The sequence below is a fragment of the Equus caballus genome, chromosome 30 (genome assembly GCF_041296265.1).
Source record: "Equus caballus isolate H_3958 breed thoroughbred chromosome 30, TB-T2T, whole genome shotgun sequence".
Classification (NCBI taxonomy): Eukaryota; Metazoa; Chordata; class Mammalia; order Perissodactyla; family Equidae; genus Equus; species Equus caballus.
This window is the reverse complement of record NC_091713.1, coordinates 9,608,980-9,630,067: the sequence shown is the minus strand read 5'-3', so window position 1 is coordinate 9,630,067 and position 21,088 is coordinate 9,608,980. Positions and strand designations below refer to the sequence as shown.

Sequence of the window (21,088 nt, the reverse complement as noted above, 5' to 3'; positions counted from 1 at the left end):
TAAGAAAATCAGTCTCTACTACCAGCAAGGTAGCCACACTTTTGTGACATTAAGGAACATACTTCATGGATTCAGTTTATTCCTTGCGACAATATACAGTATGATCAGAAGGCACCTCTACATAAATGAAGGGATCTAATTTTTATACCACAGTACTTCTATACATTTTTGCCCCAACAGTCCCAAACTGCACTGTAGGCAATGATATGTGTGGTTTACACTCGAGGTGTCCATCCTGTCAGCTGAGAAAGTCCCTAGCTCATGGAGGTAATGGCTTCTGCCAGGAATAGCATCCTCAGATGTGAAGAGGCCAGGGTTTGCTACACTCCTTGCCTAACCATCTGCACAAACCAAAGCAGCCCAGCAATCAGGTAGTGGAGGACAAGACTTTACTCAGTGATAAGTCCACCATCATAGGAGGCGCACCTCATCAAACGGAACCTCTCCCCTGGCCCATGCTTATCCACCTGAGGTACAACAGGCTATGGGCAAGTGCACTCAGGGAGTTACTTAAGGAAGTCTCGCAGGGGTCATACACGGGGCAGGCTCCTGTCTCAGGGTCTCTACACTAGCTACCCTCTCTTTCTGGAATGGCTGTCCCCCACACATGGCTGGTATTAATTCACATCCTTCAGGCCATCCTATCTAAAATTTCAAACCAGATGACCCCCACCCAACCCCTGCCAACCTTGATATTTCATGTCCTCTCTCCCAGCCTTAATTCTTCTCTAGTGTCCAACATACCGTATGCTTTATGTATCTATCTTCTTCATTTGCTCTCTCCCTCACCTGTATTTAAGCTCCATGAACACAGTAGGTACTCAATAACTATTTCCTGACTGAATGGATAAATGAATGGATGGGAACAGCTGGCTGCAGGCACACTCAGCTCCCATTCCCGTAAGCCCTTTCCCTTCACTCTGCTCCAAGTACTTACTGAATCCCAAATATTAAATTTAAAGCTTAGGAGTTGATAGAACATCTTCCCTGGCTCCTGAAAACTCAGACATGCAAGGAACAATCATTTAGAAAGACTTCCCAAATCCCTAGGATCATCTGGCAGTCAGCTACAGCATCAAAACGTATCAATAAAGGGCCTGTCTCAGTTATCTAGATGTCCGGGCCCAAATCAGGCAGACCACTCCCAGACTATATAACCAGAGATCCAACCATCTTTCTCCGCTCTATCGTCAATCATTTAAAGACACTGAATAACATACTATATGCAAAGCACACAGTCCTATGCCTGATACAGAGTAAAATTTAGTGTTAGCTAGGAGGAGGTACCAGTTAAAGACATTTTTTCCAAGGAAAATAATGTGCATGTATTTTAAGAAATATAATATATATGCATTTTAAGAAATATACTAAGCATTTTATTGTTAAATCCAAATGCACAGAAATTTGGTTCCTTAATCCTGGAATCTTTCTTGTTGGCTCAACTACTGATACTAATCCAATTCCACTATCTTGTAAGAAATTATAATGCTAGGACAATTTCTACAAGTCAAAATAACAGATTTTTGTCAGTATATCCAGTAACTGTAAATGAATGAAGCATCTACAGTTTGCCCAAATTGCTGAAGAATAAGTTTAATATCTTCATAGTAATTCTAAGTTTCTGAAAAGTTCTGGCATGTATTTAGTGACTAAATTATGTGAAATAGAAAAATTTTAAATATGTTTATTAAAATTAATCTTTCATTCCTAGAGGCAAAAAAAAATTATTCTCAAGCTAGATTGCTGATCATCTGTTCTTAAATTTTTTCATGTCAACAGAAAATACTAAAATAAAATCATAAACAATGAATTTACTATATATATTTTTAATTGCCCACTTTGAAACCCCTTTGTAATGAGCTGATCAAGCTAACATAACATTTTACAGAAATAAGGTATTTAGGGTAGGAAAGATAATGTCAAAATTATCTTTTTTATCTGACTTATGTATAATCAATGATCCACCCTCTACAGATGGCTATGAAAGCATCCAAAAAACATTTCTGTGTGACAGAGTGCATCATGCTCCACAAAATGGACTGTTTTCCCACACTATTAATAAGACTATTAACATACTTTCTCTCAAACCCTCTTTTTCAACCCTAAGTGCCTTCAAGACTTACAGAGTAATTTCAGAAAATAAATAAGATATGTCAATGGTTAAAACACTGACCTGAGCACATTGCGGAATGTAATTTATGCGTGGCAAGGTAAAGATTGTTGACACCGTATTTAAAATGCAAATCTTCTAATCTTCCAAAATCATTCACACACTGTTCCAGAAACATTTCTAGAATGAACCATAGCTTTCAGGATTGGGGCCAAGTATTCTATAGTGAATTTTAATGTTGGCTTATAGACCTGATATCTGTCATTTACTTACTTTATGACACGAAGACAGACTTATCTGAATAGAAAATATTTTAACAACTTATGAAAGCAAAAAAATGCTATTTCTAAGTGTAATTACTCAATTATGAAATCAAATCAAATATCAAATTTTCCTACTGAATGAAAAGTTATCTTTCCATTAATACTGCCTACTAGCTACACAAAATTGTGTGGATTATTACTTTAATAAAGACAAATGAGGATGGACCCTGTGGCTCAGTGGTTAAGTTCACGAGCCCCGCTTCAGCCAGCGGCCCAGGGTTTCGCCAGTTCAGATCCTGGGCGTGGACATGGCACCGCTCAGCAGGCCACGCTGAGGCGGCGTCCCACATGCCATAACTAGAAGGACCCACAACTAAAATATACAACTATGTACCAGGTGGCTCTGGGGAGAAAAAGGAAAAATAAAATCTTTAAAAAAAAAAAGAAAGAAAAATGACCCAATTTAAAATGTATTTTATTGTTGATAATTAATAAAATCAATCAGTTAATTTCTAAATCATCACTTTACTGAAATGCCCACTAAGTTTTAGAAAGTGAATAAATAGCTTATTCACTAGGATTTTGTTGCTGGAGATCTAACCACTGTACCAATCTTACCAATTAAATTATGTAAAGTTGACAGCCCCAAAATCAATCACTAGTCATTGTCAAACTGGTAAGCTGTATTTCAGGGAATCCTGCTCTCTTTAAAACTGGGTGTTCACAGATAACTAGGCAATAATCCGAATTTTACAAGTGGTGTTAGGTAACTGAGAAGCCGGTGTCTTATTGTGAATCACGTGCCAGCTCGCCTTCATGATACCACTTAAGACCCGAGTTCAGAGCCCACCTGGGACAACACATTCCAGCAATCCCTCCGGATGTCCTTCTCCACCACCACTGGCTAAAAGCATGTCAACCGACAAGGAAAATTTGCAACAGATTTAGAACAAGGAAGAATTCATAGAACAGAGGTCCACAAAATTCTTCGTAGGATACTCAAATTTAAATGAAAACAATTATGGTAATATCAAAAAAGATTAGTAAATCAGTTTGGGAGGTGTCTAGACGGGTTAGGTCCTCTAACTGTATGCAAAGTTTTAAAGCAAGTATATTCGAAAGTGCGGTAATATTCTGAATAGTATCTAGAGAAGAAACCAAAGGAATCTTACAGTTATCTCCTTGACAATTCCAGAGTTTACACATGATCTTTCCTTTAAAGTTTCAAATCACAGTGCCTTTCAGCTTATTTCATTTTAGACACAAACACTACTTCTGCTTTAATGTCAGAGGACTTGGGAATCCCAGCTTCACTTCGTTTTCCATTTCCCCGATCTGATCAGCAGAATATTGAGATAAGAGAAGCTGACTTGGACACCCTCCAGTGGCTGGCTCTGCAGCACAACAGAAGCATCTTTCATCCTGAACTCTTATTTCACTGTGGATATTTTTGAATGACAGTTAAAAAATTTTAGACTTATACACCAGATTACAATCATATAAATTTTGGTAAAAATCAAACTCTTAAAAAAGGAAAACAAACTATAAGTCACTATTTAAACTGCCTCTATTTGCAAAATTCTTGTCAAAATTTCCTCTACCAAGGTGTTACATACTATTTTAATAATAGAATGGTTAATTCCCTTTTTAATCTGCTGTCATAATCAAGCAATATTCATAAAGTAAGACTGAAAGGAAAGAAATTAGTCAAAATGCAAACAGTGAATCCTCATGAGAGAAAAATACAGCTCAGTTTTAAAAACATGTACCTCTATGTGCTAGATATCAAAGATAACTATCTACCATTTTTTCAGTCCTTATTCAAGGATAATCTGAGTTAAACAATGTGTACCAAGAGTATAATTCCCCATATATTGGGTGTATGTAATCACATAAGTATAATACAGGAATACATAGAGGAAAAGAATGATTGGTTGTATTTTTAAGTAAACTTTTTACTAAAATTTATACCAATTTGGAATAGAATTACATGTTCACATTAACGTTTTAAACGTAAATCATTAAATCCTGAGTACTGACCTCTAGAAAACAAAATTAGTTTAAAGATACACAGTAACAAAGAATGGTAATGAAAGAAAACTCCAAAAGATCCTATATTTAACTAGCTGCTCGGTCATTAGAAAGGTGCCCATAACTGCCATATGTTACTCAAATATGTTATCACACCTACAGTTTCATCATATGTCTCCCAAGAAATTAATTAGCTCTAACTTTTTCAACTTTGACAAAAACGTCTGCATCAATCAGATTACTAGCTGTTGCAAACATTTCAAAATTCAAAGCTTTCCTCAGCTTATATTTAACCTTTTAATCACTATTAATCATTTAGCAACATTTAGAACAGATTTCATTAGACAGATGTCTAATTCTAGAATTTTGAATAATGTAAACTCATTTAACATATATTTACTTTTGGTGCACATTTGCTTGTAATTTTAAAAACTAAAATTAATCTAAGGTCTAAAACTATTTATTGACACATCATTTCACAGCTGCATTTAGGTTAAAGAAGAAACTACCTAAAATTTTCACTTTCTCTAAAAATCTAAAAAATTATAAGAAGTTGAAATCATATGATTTACAGTAATAAATTTAATGATTATAAAACTTATATAAATTACAAAAAAGAAACCTAAAAGGACATGTTAATTTAAAAAATATTTTACAAGCTACCAGCAGAAAAAGAAACAAAAGTTGACTAAGAAGAGAATTTTTATAAATACTTTTTTTCTTTTTTAAAGATGGGCACCTGAGCTAACGTCTGTTGACAATCTTCTTTTCATCTTCTTCTTCTCCCCAAAGCCCCCCAGTACACAGTTGTCTATTTTTTCTAGTTGTGGGTCCTTCTAGTTGTGGCATGTGGGACACTGCCTCAGCGTGGCCTGATGAGCGGCGCCATGTCCGTGCCCAGGATCTGAACCTGCGAAACCCTGGGCCACCAAAGCAGGGTGCGTGAACTTAACCACTCACCACAGGGCTGGCCCCTATAAATATTCTCTTTACCAAATTTTTAAAAAGGAAAAAAAACACAAAAACTATTCCTGTTTGAAACTAAACTGCCTGCCAGGCTATCCTCAATCATGTAAAGCAACTTGCATCCCCACTACTCCACTTAAACTACTCTGTTAAGGCTACCAATGACTTCCTGAGTATTCATTCAACAAATATTTATTGAGCAATGAACAAAACAGACAAAAATACTGCTGTTGTAGAGCTTACATTCCAACGGGAATAAAAGAGAAAATAAACGTAATAGTAAGTAAATTCTATAGCACAGCAGTCCCCTCCTATCCATGGGGCATAGCTCCACAACCCTCAGTGGTTGCCTGGAACTGCAGATAGTACTAAACCTTATATATACCATGTTTCTTCCTATACAGACGTCCATATGATAAAGTCTAATTTATAAATTAGGCACAGCAAGAGATTAACAACAATAACATAATAGAAAAATTATAACAATATACCACAAAACATCACTGTAGATCTTAGCAACCTCAGCATACAACTTTTCTCCTTCTTATTAAGTTGGGAACTTTCACTTAAAGGAAGCACTTCACAAGTTCTCTTTGGCGTATCCGAATTGCCAGCATCAGCACTCTAGCACTTTGGGGCCATTACTAAGTAAAATAAGGGTGACTTGAACACGAGCACTGCAATACCACAACCGTCAACCTGATAACCAGGACAGCTTCTAAGCAACTAATGGGTAGTAGCATATACAGCGTGGATTTGCTGGACAAAAGGATGATTCCGGGCAGGACAGAGCAGGACAGTGCGAGATTCCATCACACTACTCAGAACAGCCAGCAATTTAAAACTTAGGAATTGTTAATTTCTGGAATTTTCCATTTAATATTTTCAAACTGCAGGCAACAAATTGCAGAAAGCGAAACAACAGATAAGGGGGGACTACTGTATTTTAGCGGTGCTAAGTGCTAACGTCTCCTGATTCCACATCCAAACAAATGGCAAACAACAAAAGCCTGCACTGGCTTCCCTGAAGCCACGTAGAACACTCCTGAATCCTCCTTTCAGTTATCTCAGCTAACAGAATAATGGATGATCTAAACATAATCTCATCTAGTAAGGAACTGGATTTAAATTCCAGTTCCCACCCAGGTTGAAGTGAATGTTCAAGTCACTCAGGATGAGGGCAGCCCCAGGAACAGCCAAGAACGTCCTGCTGGTAACCCTCAGTCTCTTCTCAGCAGCTACCCAGGATTTTGCCTACTGCTAAAGAAAAGAGCAGCTGCGAATGACAAAATCTTTAAGCTGAAAAAAACCTTAGAGACACCAGATGTCCTCTAGGAAGCTTTCCTTGACCTCTTCACAGAGACAAGCATTTCTTCCTCTGTTTTTAAACTCTATAGAAAACAGGAATGATGTTCTTATCTTTGTATTCCCAGAACCTATTTGAGGTCTGGCACAGAAGTTTGACTGGACTTTTCATTAATAACGTATTGTTTTAGAAAGATTAGTCTGACAACAATACAGCAAAGATTCAAAAGTTGGTAACCGTTGTGAAATTATCTGTATTGTGTCTAAGTGCACTGCTCTCAACTGGGGAGGAGGGAGAGTACCCACACACGTTCAATAAATACTTGGGAAGGTCCTGCCATGTGTAAGGTTATACTAAAGGACACAAAAATCTGTACGACTGACACAGTCCCTACCATCATAGAGGGTACATTCCAGGGGAAAAAGTCATAATAAAAAAGAAAATAAATAGCAATTTTAGATTGCAAGGAGATCTTTGATGGAAATTTACAGGATACACTGCTAGAGACTCGATCGCTTTCATCAGATTCTCCAAGTGCTAAGATTACTTTACAGGATGTACTGCAAGGGAAAGACAAAGCCTGAAGGAGATATTGCAGGAGTACAGGTAAAGAGATTAGGAGTTGGATTCAATTCAATTAACATTTAACGAATATTACATCTCATGGGCTACAGTGCGAGCATGAATAAAACCCCAATCTTAGCCCCTGAAGAGCCCGAATTCTAACGAGAGAGCAACATACAAACAGATCAACTTGACAGTGGAGCACACGTGGGGCTCATGGAATCACAGAGAAGAGCTGACCTAAAAGTAGTGAGGAAGTTTCCTAAAGGAAGAAAATGCCTAGAATAGGCGAAAATAATGCAAATGCAAATAACTTCTAGAGTTTGAAGGAAAAATTAACAGGACAAGATAATAGCACGTGCACAGGAGGCTGATGGAAGAGGAAGATGTGACTATTTCTAGCCTAGTGATCTGAAGAAGAAATCCAGTGATCTGTCAATAGAAGAAAGCTGAAAGGGAATGAGTATTAATAAAAAAGAAGAGGGACTCAGTTTTAAAGATCTGAATTTATGATAACAATGGGATAACCATGGGAATGTTTATACATATTCAAGTAGAACATTAAAAAGAGGTTCTTTCACTCACCAGTAACAAATATTTGGGATTCACGTATACAGAGATACTGTCTCATGGCAGTCACAAGAACAGAACTAATTGTTTGCAGAGAGGGCAGAGGCTCAAGAATAGAGTAAGGGTGGGATATAGTCACATTTTTGTGGGCATCAAAAGAAAAAAGAACATACCAACACAGGAATGAACCAAGAAAGTCAAATGTCAGGGAAGCCAGGAGAAATGTGTGTTCACTAAGGAGTGGGAATCAATAATATGAAATGACACAGACACTCCTAGAAGTTAGAACGGCAAAGGTCACTGAATATGATAAAGGGGAATAATTACTGGCTGGAGAGAAGAGTTTTATCATGCAGAAGTCCCAGTTCATCACAGTTAATCACAACGAGGAGCATAAAGCTATATACATGAACCACATTTTCATAACATCAATTTTATTATTTTATAAGCATAGCCAATATTTATTAGAAAAAATAAATTGTAAGCAAATAAAAAACTGTATAAAAGAGAGTATTCATTTTCAATAATAGTAACTTTTTAAATAATTTGTTTTCAGACGAAAAAAATTTCCAAGTCAAAAAAATATTCAATGACGCAAGTTTAAAAAAACAGAATTCTTGTCATTTAGAGACAAATGAAACCTATGTATGAAATGATGCAACACCTGAGATTTGCTTCTGAATAACCCAGGAGGTAAAGGAATAGGTGGATAAACAATAAAATAAGATTGGCCATGAGTTGAAAATGTCTGAAGCTACTGTTAATTACATGAGTGTTGATCATACTTTTCTCTACTTTTGTACGTTTGAAATTTCTTCTTAATAAAACATTTTATTACCTAAGAGCAAAAAGAAATAAATATCTGTATTTATCCTAACTCCATAGTAAATAATCCTTACAAGGATCTGAAATTAACCTCAAACTGTCAAAAGGAATGAAAATAAAATTTCTATAGGAAGAAAGGTTGGAAATTTGGCTTATAAAATATGATAGATAGAGGGGAGGAAAAAACCCTAGCATAAGCAAATTCAAGGATACAGCTCCGGTTTTGTAAAAATTTAAAATTATAAAATGTCATAAGACTAAAATTTTAAAATATTCAGAATCAAATCATGAAAAATAAATGGTTTGTTTTCCCCAGAAGAAGCTGAGATACGTAAGTATTTTTCATAATAAACATTATAGGATAGTTTGTGACCCTCTTACACAGTGACAGAGGTAGGAGCTTACACCTGTTAGGGCTGAAATTCACTGTATGCTGTTAATTCCATCTGAGACATTCTTCCCTGTTTCCTCATTTCCAGTACTATCAGTCTCTTCACCTAATAACTTCAATTCATTCTTCAGGGCTCTGTTTAAATACTTAAAAATTACTTATTCCAGGAGTGTGACCCCAAGTCCACAGAGCAGGAGAGAACGCCATGCTGTATCCTTCCACAGAACCTGTTTCTATCCCTCTCATGTAAACGGTTCGTTTTAGCACCATGAAGGAAAGGGCCACATCTTTTAAAAAAATTTTTTATTAAGATATAATTCACATCATAAAAATCACCATTTTAAAGTATACAATTTGTGGTTTTTAACATATTTACAAGGTTGTGCAACCATCACCAACATCTAATTCCAGAACTTTTCATCACCTCAAAAAGAAACCCTAAGCCATTAGTGGTCACTCCCATCCCCTGGCAGCCACTGAACTGCCTTCTGTCTCTATGGTCGTGCCTGTACTGGACACTTCACACAAATGGAGTCATACAATGTGTGGCCTTCTCTGCCTGACTTTTTCACTTAGCATAAGGTTTCAAGATATACCCATGTTGTAGCATGTATCTGTACTACTTCATTTCTTTTCTGGCTGAATAAAATTCCATTTTATGGATTATACCATATTTTGTTTGTCTATGCAACAGCTTTTGCACATCCAGGTTATTTTCACTTTTGGGCTATTATGACTATATTACTATAGAAGTTTTGTATAAACATGATGTCAATTCTCTTAGGTGTATACCTGGGTATGGCACTGCTGGGTCATATGCTAATTCTATATTTAAGTTTTTGAGGGACTACCCAACTGTTTTCCAAAGTAGCCGCACCATTTTATAATCCCACCAGCAGTGTATGAGGGTTCCAGTGTCTTTGTATCCTCACCAAAACTTTTTATTATCTGTCTTTTTGATTACAGCCACCCTAATGAGCGTGAAGTGATATCTCATGTGATTTTGATTTGTATTTCTCTAATGGCTAATGATGTTGAGCATCTTTTCATGTATTGTTGGCCATATGTGAAATGTCAATTCAGATCCTTTGTCCATTTTTTATTTTGGTTGTCTTCTTACTGTTGAGTTATACAAGTTCTTGACACATTCTGGGTACTAGATGTTTACCAGATATATGATTTGCAAATTTTTTTTCCCATTCTTGGGTCCTCTTTTCACTTTCTTAATAGTGTCCTTGACACATAAAAGTTTTTAACTTTGATGAAGTGCAATTTATCAATTTTCATTGGTTGCTTGTGCTTTCGATGTCCAATCTAAAACACCATTGCCCAATTCAAGGTCAGAAAGATTTACTCATTTTCTTCTAAGAGTTGTATAGTTTTGGCTCTTATGGTTTTAGGTCTTTGATCCACTTTGAGTTATCTTTTTTTATTTATTTATTTTTTTTTTTTTGCTGAGGAAGACTGGCCCTGAGCTAACATCTGTGCCCATCTTTCTCTATTTTATATGTGGGATGCCTGCCACAGCACAGCTTGATGAGCAGTGCATAGGTCCGCGCCTGGGATCCAAACTGGTGAACCCTGGGCCACTGAAGCAGAACAGACAAACTTAACCACTACGCCACTGGGCTGGCCCCTTGAGTTATTTTTTGTATAATGTGAGGCAGAGGTCCAAATTCATTATTTTGCATATGGAAATCCAACTGTCCCAGCATCATTTGTTGAAGACTATCCTTCCCCATTGAACGGTATTGCCACCCTTGTCAAAAATTGATTGACCAGAGATGTATGGGTTATTTCTGGACTCTTAACTCTCTTCCTTTGACATATATGTCTATCCTCCATGTCTCTTTTTGACTGCACCTAGCACAGGGCCTGAAATGTGGGAAGCACTCACTATAGACTTGGTAGTTGAATAAAAAATAAATGATAATAATAAAATGATACAAGTTTTGAGCTAAGCAACACCTTCCAGAGCATTATCCTATCCCATTATTTACAAAGCAAGTTTGCAAAATCAATAAGTTACAGGGATGTAACATACAGCATAGGGAACACAGTCAACAATAGTGTAATAACTTTGTAAAGTGACAGATGGTAACCAGACTTACTGTGATGATTATTTCATAGTGTCTATAAATCTCGAATCACTATGATACACACCTGAAACTAACAGGATATTGCATGTCAGTTATACTTCAATAAAAAGAATAAAAATGGAAATAAAACATAAAAAGCAAGAAATTGAGGCCTAAGAAAGGCTAACTAACTAGCTCAAAGGCAGAAGACATATTAGAGGCAGCGGCAGGACCAGCATTCGGCTCTCCTAACTTCTGATGCAGGGCTCTTCCCACAGCATCAGGTGGCTTCTCCAGCAAACCGAACTGCTTTAACATCTGCCCATGTACCTGTGAGAACCAGCGTGAACATGAAAGGCAGAGATAAGCACGTATATGAATACATGACCAGAGGGGAACTCTTCATTAGTAAAAAGCTTACAACCAAATGAGCCAGAAAATAATATACCGCCAAATGCAATGTTTCCCTCCAGACAACTGTCCTCTAACTTCATTTTTAGCTGGAAAACACAGCGAGTCACTCTTTCCGTCCTCAGATTACTCTAAATAGAAGAACACCATTTGTGAGACAGTAAAAATGATAAAGCAATCAGGCGCCTGGTTCTGTTACCCTCCTATCTTCACCATTTCCCACCACCATTGCTATCCTTTACGCATTACTACGTGTTGTACAGAATGCAGAAAGAGAGCAATCGACACTAATTTGACTTTCCTTTACCACCCAGAAATCAGTCTGCTTGCTTCCAAAACCCAAGAAATTTAAGAGCTAGAAAGCAGAAAAATAAAGGGAATCAAATGAGCAGCTACCAGAAAAGCCTTCTAAAAGATATATGCGGGGAAAAGAATACGCATGACTATGTATGATTTAGGGGAAAAGGAAAGAGGCTAAGTGTTCAAGCGTAATACCGCATTTGTGTGTGCATGTGAGGGAAAGGCTGTCTGCACAAACGCCGTGTATGCAGCATGTATAAGCAGCCCAGGAACTTTCCTGTAGTCGGGAATACATTCAAGCTTCAGTGTCTCTCTGAACCTTTCCCCGAGTCCTCTGAGCACAGCTGACCATTCTTTTCCCAGTGCCCCACTCTTCCTTCTACACGCTCCGTGACTATAATTATTATCGCGTATTCTAATAGTTCTCTCACATGTGTGTCTCCCTTCTACACTGTCCTCTCATTGAGGGCAGAAACCACGTGTTTCCTGTGTTGTGCTCAGCGTAAAATCTAGCACAGCCCTGCACAGAGCACTTTATAACTCTTTGTAGAGTGAACAATTTCAAACTGTTTGTTAACACTGAACACATCTGTTCAAAAGTGTCAGTAATGAGAAATTTATTAGTTCTTGCTATGATAATTCCAAAACATTAGAATTCACACATAATTCATCAATAATTTCTTATTCTAAGGACAAACTTCAGAGTTGGCCAATCTGCTAAAAAACAGACAAACCTAAGTCAGTAAGTTTGGAACTGAACGTTGCAGTTGTGGGCCATCTCTGCTCAGAAGGCCCCAAACACAACAAAGGTTCGACGAAGACTAATGCCCCACAAGCAGCATGGTCTATGCAGTGACTTGCAAGGAACGGGGGACTCACATCTGTAGAAACACATAAAAGACTGCTGAGGGTAAGACACTGCACATTCACCAAGATGAAGCAGAGTAAAACCAAAGAATACAATGACTGCACAATACTGGTCTAGTGGCACAGGCAAAGCTCTGGAGTCTGAAAGTCTTGATTTTAAGATGTGCCTCCTCTGTGACCTCTTTAGGAAGGTCACTTCATCTCTATGTGCTTCTTTCAGTTCCTCTTTTGTAAAGTGTGAATAGGAATGTCGATCTCAGGGCCAGCCTGGTGAGGTAGTAGTTAAGTTCGTGCACTCTGCTTCGCTGGCCTGAGGTTCACGAGTTCAGATCCCAGACATGGACCTACACACCACTCATCAAGCCACACTGTGGCAGTACAAAATAGAGGAAGACTGGCACAGATGTTAGCTCAGCAACAATCTTCCTCAAGCAAAAAGAGGAGGATTGGCACAGATGTTAGCTCAGGGCCAGTCTTCTTCACCAAAAAAAAAAAAAAAAAAAAATGCCGATCTCCTAAGCTCTCTGTGATGGTCAAATGAGATGCTGCAGAACAAGGACCATTAGGCAAACCCAGACACTAGCCTCTAACAGGCCTAGAACCATGTTAATTCTCTTCCTACCTAGCAGAAGGTTCTGACTTAAGGGGCAGAGTCACAAAGCTCTCTTCTCTAAAAATGTCTAAAGTTTTACCATAGGAAATTCTGTTTGAATTTTCAAAAGCCCCAATAAAATGTAAAATAACCTGGCATGTAGTATGTCTAGTGATCTTTCTAAAATGACCTGCCAAGGCCCAAAAGTACTGGGATCTTTTTTGATACTGATCCAACAGGGAAAGGCCCATGGAGGGCAACGACCTGATGAAGAGGCTGCACGAACAAGATAAAAAGCAGTGAAAGGGCGCTAGAGACACACTTGTTCTACTTTACAATATTCCTTACAATCAGTCTCATCTAACTACATACCTCTACTTACACTCACAGAAAGTTCAAAAACTCATCATAAAGCAGTACACCAATTTACGTTACTTTTACACAAAGAAATCTAAACATCTGCCACAGATAGAGACCCACAAACTGCTCCTTTTTATATGGTTCCACTTTTACAGGCTCCATTGCTTTCATGACTTCAATCTACTGCCTTTTTTTCTTTGTTTATATCACTGTTGCAATACTGAATTTATCGTATAAAATCACAGCTTTGAGTTTATATAATATATACCACAATAAAGTTGATCTTGGGCACAGATCCTTTTTCTTCTGAATGAAAATATTTGCCACTTGATTATTTTATGTTAGTATCCATTAGAGACCATCTCCCTACAAGGTTTCTTATTTTCTTTCTCTCAAATTTGATTGCAGTGGTTCCAGAAGCATATTTGTCTGCTTATCACAACTAAAATAGCATCTATTAAGTGTTGAAATTTTTTCTGTTGTTTTCTTAGGGGTTTTTTTTTGAGGAAGATTAGCCCTGAACTAACATCTGTGGCTAATCCTCCTCTTTTTGCTGAAGAAGCCTGGCCCTTAGCTAACATCGTACCCGTCTTCCTCTACTTTATATGTGGGACACCTACCACAGCATGGCGTGCCAAGCGGTGCCAGGTCTGCACCTGGGATCTGACCCAGCAAACCCTGGGCCGCAGAACGGAGCACACAAACCTAACTACTGCGCCACCGGGCCGGCCCCTGAAATTTTTATTATAAAATGAAAAAGAAAAGCCCCAAACCACAACTTAAAGATTGTATCTCTGACCACTAGAACCAAATAAAAGGTATACTCTAAGATAAACTACTTGTTCTGCGTTTCCTCAAACTGCCAACTGTGTGCCAGGTCACTGTGTGAATTTTGATAAAATCACAGCACAGGTGGCATGATGGCTATGCCACAGAAATGATCAACAAAATTTACATAAAGAAAAAACTCAACCATTACATTTTCTTTATAGACCGCATCAACACAATGTAATGACCAAACTTACACTTCAAATTCTATTCCTATTATCAGGGAGCAACCACTACCACGTTTGCCCCAAGTTCCAGCCCAGATTCTCGGTAACTCACCCGCCCATAATCCTGTGCCTCCTCTCCGCCTGTGGGCTCCACCAGAGAGGACTCCATGAAGTAAATGTGGAGACAGTTACTGCCAAAAGCGAATGAGTGAGAGATGCTTAATAGTTCTAGAAAGGATAATATATTAAATCCTTGATTCACTAACTTAGAGGGAGAAAGTCTCAATTCAAAAGCTAGAGGGTAGGAACAGGTTATACTCCAATTTGAAAATATCAAAATATGTCTAAGATTCAAAATGCTTGAAAAAGAACTTTTCAAAACCCAGCAAAATAAATTTAGCATTGTTTGTTGATAAAGATGTAAATGGTACTTCTGCTCTCCTGGGCTCACAGAAAAAACTCAACCTGATCAACGAAACTAGAAAAAAGAAAATAAAGATTTGAATAAAAACAAATTAAGATCTGCATTTTAGAGGTCATATACATATATCCAGCGTAAAGGTTCTCTTTTCTTCTACTCTAAGCATATTTATGGCTCATCTGTAAACCTGACATTCCCATCTTTCTCCACCCCTCGACAGAATGCAGAAAGCATCTCTCATCAATATGCCTGCAATCCTGTTCCTCCTTCTACATTCCCCTTCTTAATTAATGTCATCTCATATTCTCCATCAATGAAAAGCAAAACCACCAAATCATTTCTAATTTTCCTCCATTACTCCATATGCAAAATTTATGCCAAGTCAAAATAACGATAATGATGACAATAATAGGTTAAATAAACACAGCACTTTCAAAGTTAGAGGCATATGTAAATGTTTTCCATAAATTATTTAATTCTCATAATCACTGTATAAGATAGTGTTATGGACTGAATGTCTGTGGCTCCCAAAATTCTTGTGTTGAAGCCCTGACCCCCAGTGTGATGGTATTTAAAGATGAGGCCTTTGGAAGGTAATTAGGTTTCGATGGGGTCACAAGGGTGATGCCCTCATGATGGAATTCATGTCCTTCTAAGAAGAGACACCAGAGAGCTTGCTGTGTCTCTCTCCACCATGTGAGGACACAACGAGAAGGTGCTGTCTGAAGGCCAGGAAGAAAGTCCTCCCCAGAACCCAGCCTGCTGGCACCAAGCTCCGAGTCCAGCCTCCAGGACTGTGAGAAATACCCTCTGCTGTTTAAGCCGCCCAGTCTATGGTATTTTGTTATGGCGGCCCAAACTGACTAATTCCCCATTTCAGAGATGAGAAAATTATGGCTTCAAGGGGCTAAATAACTTCTCTACAGTGGACCCAGGTTAAAGTGGTAGAGCAAGCATTTAAACCTGGCTTTTAACCAATACTGTTGCACTGATGTCTCTACATTACTGAGTGCCTAATATGCATCACCCACTATGCTAAGTGCAAGACATCAAAGTAAGGTGGCCCTTAAGGAACTCATACATCTATTCCCATATCACAAACATAGAGACTGCCAAAGTATGAAGTCCTCGAGGTGTGGTACCAAGAGATGTTTACTGAAATAAACAGAAAAAGCATCAAACAATAACATAATGTGATAAGTGTTACATGAGCAGGTCAAATAAAGTAACACAGTAGTTTCCAGAAGGAAGCAATTGATTTTGGGGTGATAAGACAATACTGTAAGATCGGTAGGGTAGGAAAACAGTTATAAAAGAATAAATGAAATGCAGTCAGAACAGGGCACAATTAATTAGACTTGGAGGAAATTTATCAGGGATAAATAGAAGTAGACATCTGGAATCTCACCGTTGAAATGAGAGAGAATTCTAGGTTGAAAGAACTGTATGAACAAAAACATAGAACTTGAAACGTGGTTAGCTGTTCCTTTTCTGATCCTATATTCAACACTGTAGTTTACAGTATAAAATATCTTAACAGGTGTCCCTGTCTCTCATCTCTTCCTTTCTCAAACCACCCTACACAAAGCATAGAAGTAATCATCCTAAAACACAGATTGGATTGATTCCTCGTTCAAAAGCATTCAATAGTCCTACTCTGCCTACAAGATACTATTTAAATTCCTTAGACTAGAATGCTAGGCCTCTCACAATCTGTCCCTGTTTTTCCTTTCCTTCCCGATTTCACCTTGAGTCATGATTCCTGTGTGCTGAAGCTACACCAAATTATCTGTGCTCCCAACAGGCCCTGTTAAAATGTCTCCATCTGGACTCTAGCCCATCTTCAAGACCCATGTAAAGACTCCCTTTGGAAGTATAACTTTGCCTATTATCTCACTTACTGCAACTGTCTTACGTTAGTTATCTTCCTGCATGTCCGTCTCCATTAAAAATTATAGGCTATGTGAGGGATACCCCCTACCCTACTGGCACAGATATTAAGAAAATATTTCAAGCAAATCTTTGCGTGTCTATGTCTAAGTACTATAAAGGAGCTGCTCATTACAATGCAATCTGAGAGCTACAATGGACAAATACAGAGAAGATTAGGAGACAATCACCTAACTCAGCCCGCAGAGACACAGGATGGCTTCCCAGAGAAGATGACAAACTGATTCTTAAATGAATATAAAGAAGACAAAGGTAAAATACAAACACGAAACAGTGCCATGTGTGGGAAGGATTACGAGAAATCCCATGTTGCTAGAATGTAAAGCACAGAGCCAGAGCTGGCGAGCAGGAACCTAGAGAGACGGAAGGCTTCATCAAGCGCGTGAAGGGACATTGTGCCGTAGGCCAGTGGCCTAGAACCAACACTACAGACCCACGCTGTGTCAAAACTAGGTTTAAGCTACACTGGACGACACTTTAAAAACTGAATTAAACAGGTCACATGTCCAAAATCAATCAGATTACAAATGTACACAGCAGAATCCCATTGCACCCATCTGTGACGCGTGCGGTTCGTACCCTGCTTGCTGGGGTGCAGTTTAGCTGCTTCTCTTTCCTCCCAGAGCTCCTTGATGCCAATATAAGCAATGACTATATAATCTTATTTCCTCTCTTTTACACAAAACGTAATCTATATTATGTTCTACACCTTGCTCTTTTTCTTTTTAACTGCAGTGATTTTTCCACGATTTTCCATATACGTTCGTGCAGAGCATCGATTACCCCACTTCTCCTCACCTCCAATCATCCATCTCCACACTTGAGACCACCCTGCCCTTCAGCCCATAAATTGTGCCCCAAGCCCCGGATTGGGGAGACAGATCTGAGAGTTTTTGCCTCCTGTCTCCTTGTTGGTCAATCTCACAATAAAGCTTTTTTCTTTTCTCAAAAGCTGATGCCATAATAATTGGATTTTTATGTGCTTTGGGCAGAGAACCCATCATGTGTGATAAGAGAACCAGTGTAGACCCCCCACCAGCAATGTCTGAGCAGTAACAGCGCCTGGTCCCTGAGAGCAAGGGTGGAATCCTAGGAAACTCTAGCCTTTAAAAACCTAATCAAGGAAGAAGAATCCAGAAGAATGAGACAAACAAAGAGATCAAGGAAAAACAGGAATGATGGGATTCTAGAGGACAAGCAAGAAAAGATGACTGCACACTGGTGTCAAATATATAGCAGAGAGATCTAATACGATAAATAATTAACTAAAATACAAAACAAATAAGTACAGCAGTATGGTACTCATGCAAAAACAGAATGGATCAGGATAGCATTTAAGAAAAACAGACAGGGCCAGCCCGGTGGCACAGTGGTTAAGTTCGCACGTTCCACTTTGGCGGACCGGGCTTTGCCGGTTTGGATCCCGGGTGCAGACATGGCACCACTTGCAAAGCCATGCTGTGGTAGGCGTCCCAAGTATAAAGCAGAGGAAGACGGGCACGATGTTAGCTCAGGGCCAGTCTTCCTCCCCAAAAAAAGAGGAGGATTGGCAGCAGATGTTAGCTCAGGGCTAATCTTCCTCAAAAAAATAAATTAATTAAATAAAAAAACATACAGTAATAAGGAATAAAGGTAATTACGAAATGAAAGAAAAGACTCTTCTCCACTAAAGGGAACCAGAGCTCCCTGGAGAAGCAGCTGACGCCAGAGCCAGGAAAGGGAAAGTGTATGATGAGCTCGGCACGTCCTATTGCGTCAAAACGTCAGAAAGTCTGCACAAATTGACAGGAACGTGTCAAAGAATAGAGGAGTTAGCTGGAAGGGGCTTTCATGGGCCAAGTCTAGGAGAATTCAAGCATTTCAAAATTGATAATGATAGTAAAAGATTATAATCCGTTGAATAAAATAGAATTCATAAGGGAGGAAGAAATTTCCCTACATACATTTCTCTGTAGAAATTTTTCTATATAAATACTCCTTTAAATTACAATTAAATACAATTAAAATGAAAAAGGAGCAACAGAATTAGAAAATCACCATAAATCATTAGTAACTGATTCCAACAAGAATCATAGATGAAATGCTGAAATCGGTGAGCCAAAGTCTGAAGAGAAACCAGATATTTATATAGTCACAAAGTATCACATCACAAGATTCTTATTACAAAGGGAAAAATAGTAACTTTACAGTGAAGAAGAAATTTGGTAGGCACCACTGCAACCAGTGACCAAAGTTCACATCACCAGGACTGGGAGAAATCAACGTTCTGTGCCTCCTGATTAAAGGGGACTAAAGAGACATGACAAGTGAAGTTTCTCTGCATGATGAGACATCTGGATGCCACATAATGGAACTCACACAATGCCAAGACTGTGGGAGGGGGACGTGATAAAGGTTATTATTGGCAATATCCAGATAATCGTATTGTATCAAGATTAATTGCTTGATTTTGATAACTATAATTATGTAAGATAATGTCCTTGTTTAGGAAACACACTTAAGTATGCAAGGGTAAATTAAAAAGGGGCATCATGTCTCACGTTTACTCTCAAATGGTTCAGAAAAATCTACATATTTGAACATAAACATATAAGTATCTTTAAATATATTAAAAATGTCTTTATATAAATACAAAGATATTTAAAATATCATATATAGAGAGAAGGAGAGAGGGACACAGCAAGTGGACAGAGAGCAAAGGAGGGGGAGGGAGACACATTTCCACACCAATGTGGGAAAATGTGCTCATTTGAGGAATGGGCATATGGACTTCTTTGTAATTATTGTAACTTTTCTGCAGATTTGAAGCTATGTCAAGATAAAGACTTGCAGTAGATCTGGAATCAGAAACCAGACTGATGCTGACTCCAGTTTGCACTCTTCAACATGCCACTGAATGAATCCTTCCATTGAGTGAAAAATTTAAGGCGCAAAATTGTCTCTCTCTATAGATGACTACTGTTTTTTTTTTCCTTTTCTTTCTTTTTTGTTTTTTGAGGAAGATTAGCCCTGAGCTAACTACTGACAGTCCTCCTCTTTTTTTGCTGAGGAAGCCTGGCCCTGAGCTAACATTCACGCCCATCTTCCTCTACTTTATACGTGGGACGCCTACCACAGCATGGTGTGCCAAGAGGTGCCATGTCTGCACCGGGATCTGAACCGGTGAACCCCTGGCCGCCAAGAAGCGGAACGTGCAAACTTAACTGCTGCACCACCAGGCCGGCCCCTAGATGACTACTGTTTTAAAAAGTAAAAAACAAAATAAACTTACGCCTAAGGAAAAAAAACACTATGGGCAACTATACCAAAACAGTTCTTTTTCATTGTAGAGTAATGCACAATTTTTTAAAAATCCAAATAATACAGTTAAAGTCTCCTCTCTTACACACTTCCACACTCTTGGGTAACTACTCTTAATAAATCTAGATAGCCTCCTAAAATGTTTTAAATACATATTTTTTTTCTTTATAATATATATAATTTTCTTTATAAACATAATACCACATTATATAACCTACTCTTTCACTTTACATTTTTTATTCAACATTACGCCTTAGACATAGTTAATATATAATACTCTTCTTTTCAGTGGTTGCTTAAAATTCCACAGTATGGAGACACTTATTTAACCACTCACCTTTTGGTGGGTACTTAAGCTTGTCTCCAGCTTTTCTCTTTGCACGGACAATGCTATGTGAGTGGGGAAATGCTGGTTCAGTTTTGTTTTACTTCACATTTTCCTCATCTTTTCATGTGTTCTCAGCTATCTGTACACCCTCTTGTCAGTCCCTGTTCATATTCTTTGTCCACTTTGTTACTGGGTCGTTGCTTTTTCTTAATGATTTATGGAAGTACACTGTATAATAAGAACGTTAATCCTTATTTTTTCCCATATATGATGCCTTTTGTTATAGAGATTTAATTTTTAGAAAATCAAATCTTTAAGGATTCCCAATGTTACAATAATGGTGACGTTTGAGTGATGGGATTATGGATGCCTTTTTCAAAAGTTTTTTTTACTTATCTGTATTTCACAAATTTTTACTAAGCACCTATTACTTTTTTAATTAAAAAAATTATGTTCCTTA

The 21,088-nt window shown here is 38.1% G+C and overlaps 1 protein-coding gene and 1 long non-coding RNA gene across 5 annotated transcripts in view; both read right to left on the bottom strand.

The window, feature by feature from the left end:
• The window catches only part of AKT3 (AKT serine/threonine kinase 3), a 327,384-nt gene that overhangs the window by 252,698 nt on the left and 53,598 nt on the right, over positions 1 to 21,088 (bottom strand). The gene's annotated exons all lie outside the window — the stretch shown is intronic.
• Positions 10,480 to 14,821, bottom strand: LOC138921508 (uncharacterized). Its single transcript, XR_011434152.1, has 3 exons — positions 14,742 to 14,821; positions 11,553 to 11,646; positions 10,480 to 11,434 (listed from the first exon to the last, which is right to left on the bottom strand). It is a non-coding gene; the product is annotated as an uncharacterized lncRNA (long non-coding RNA).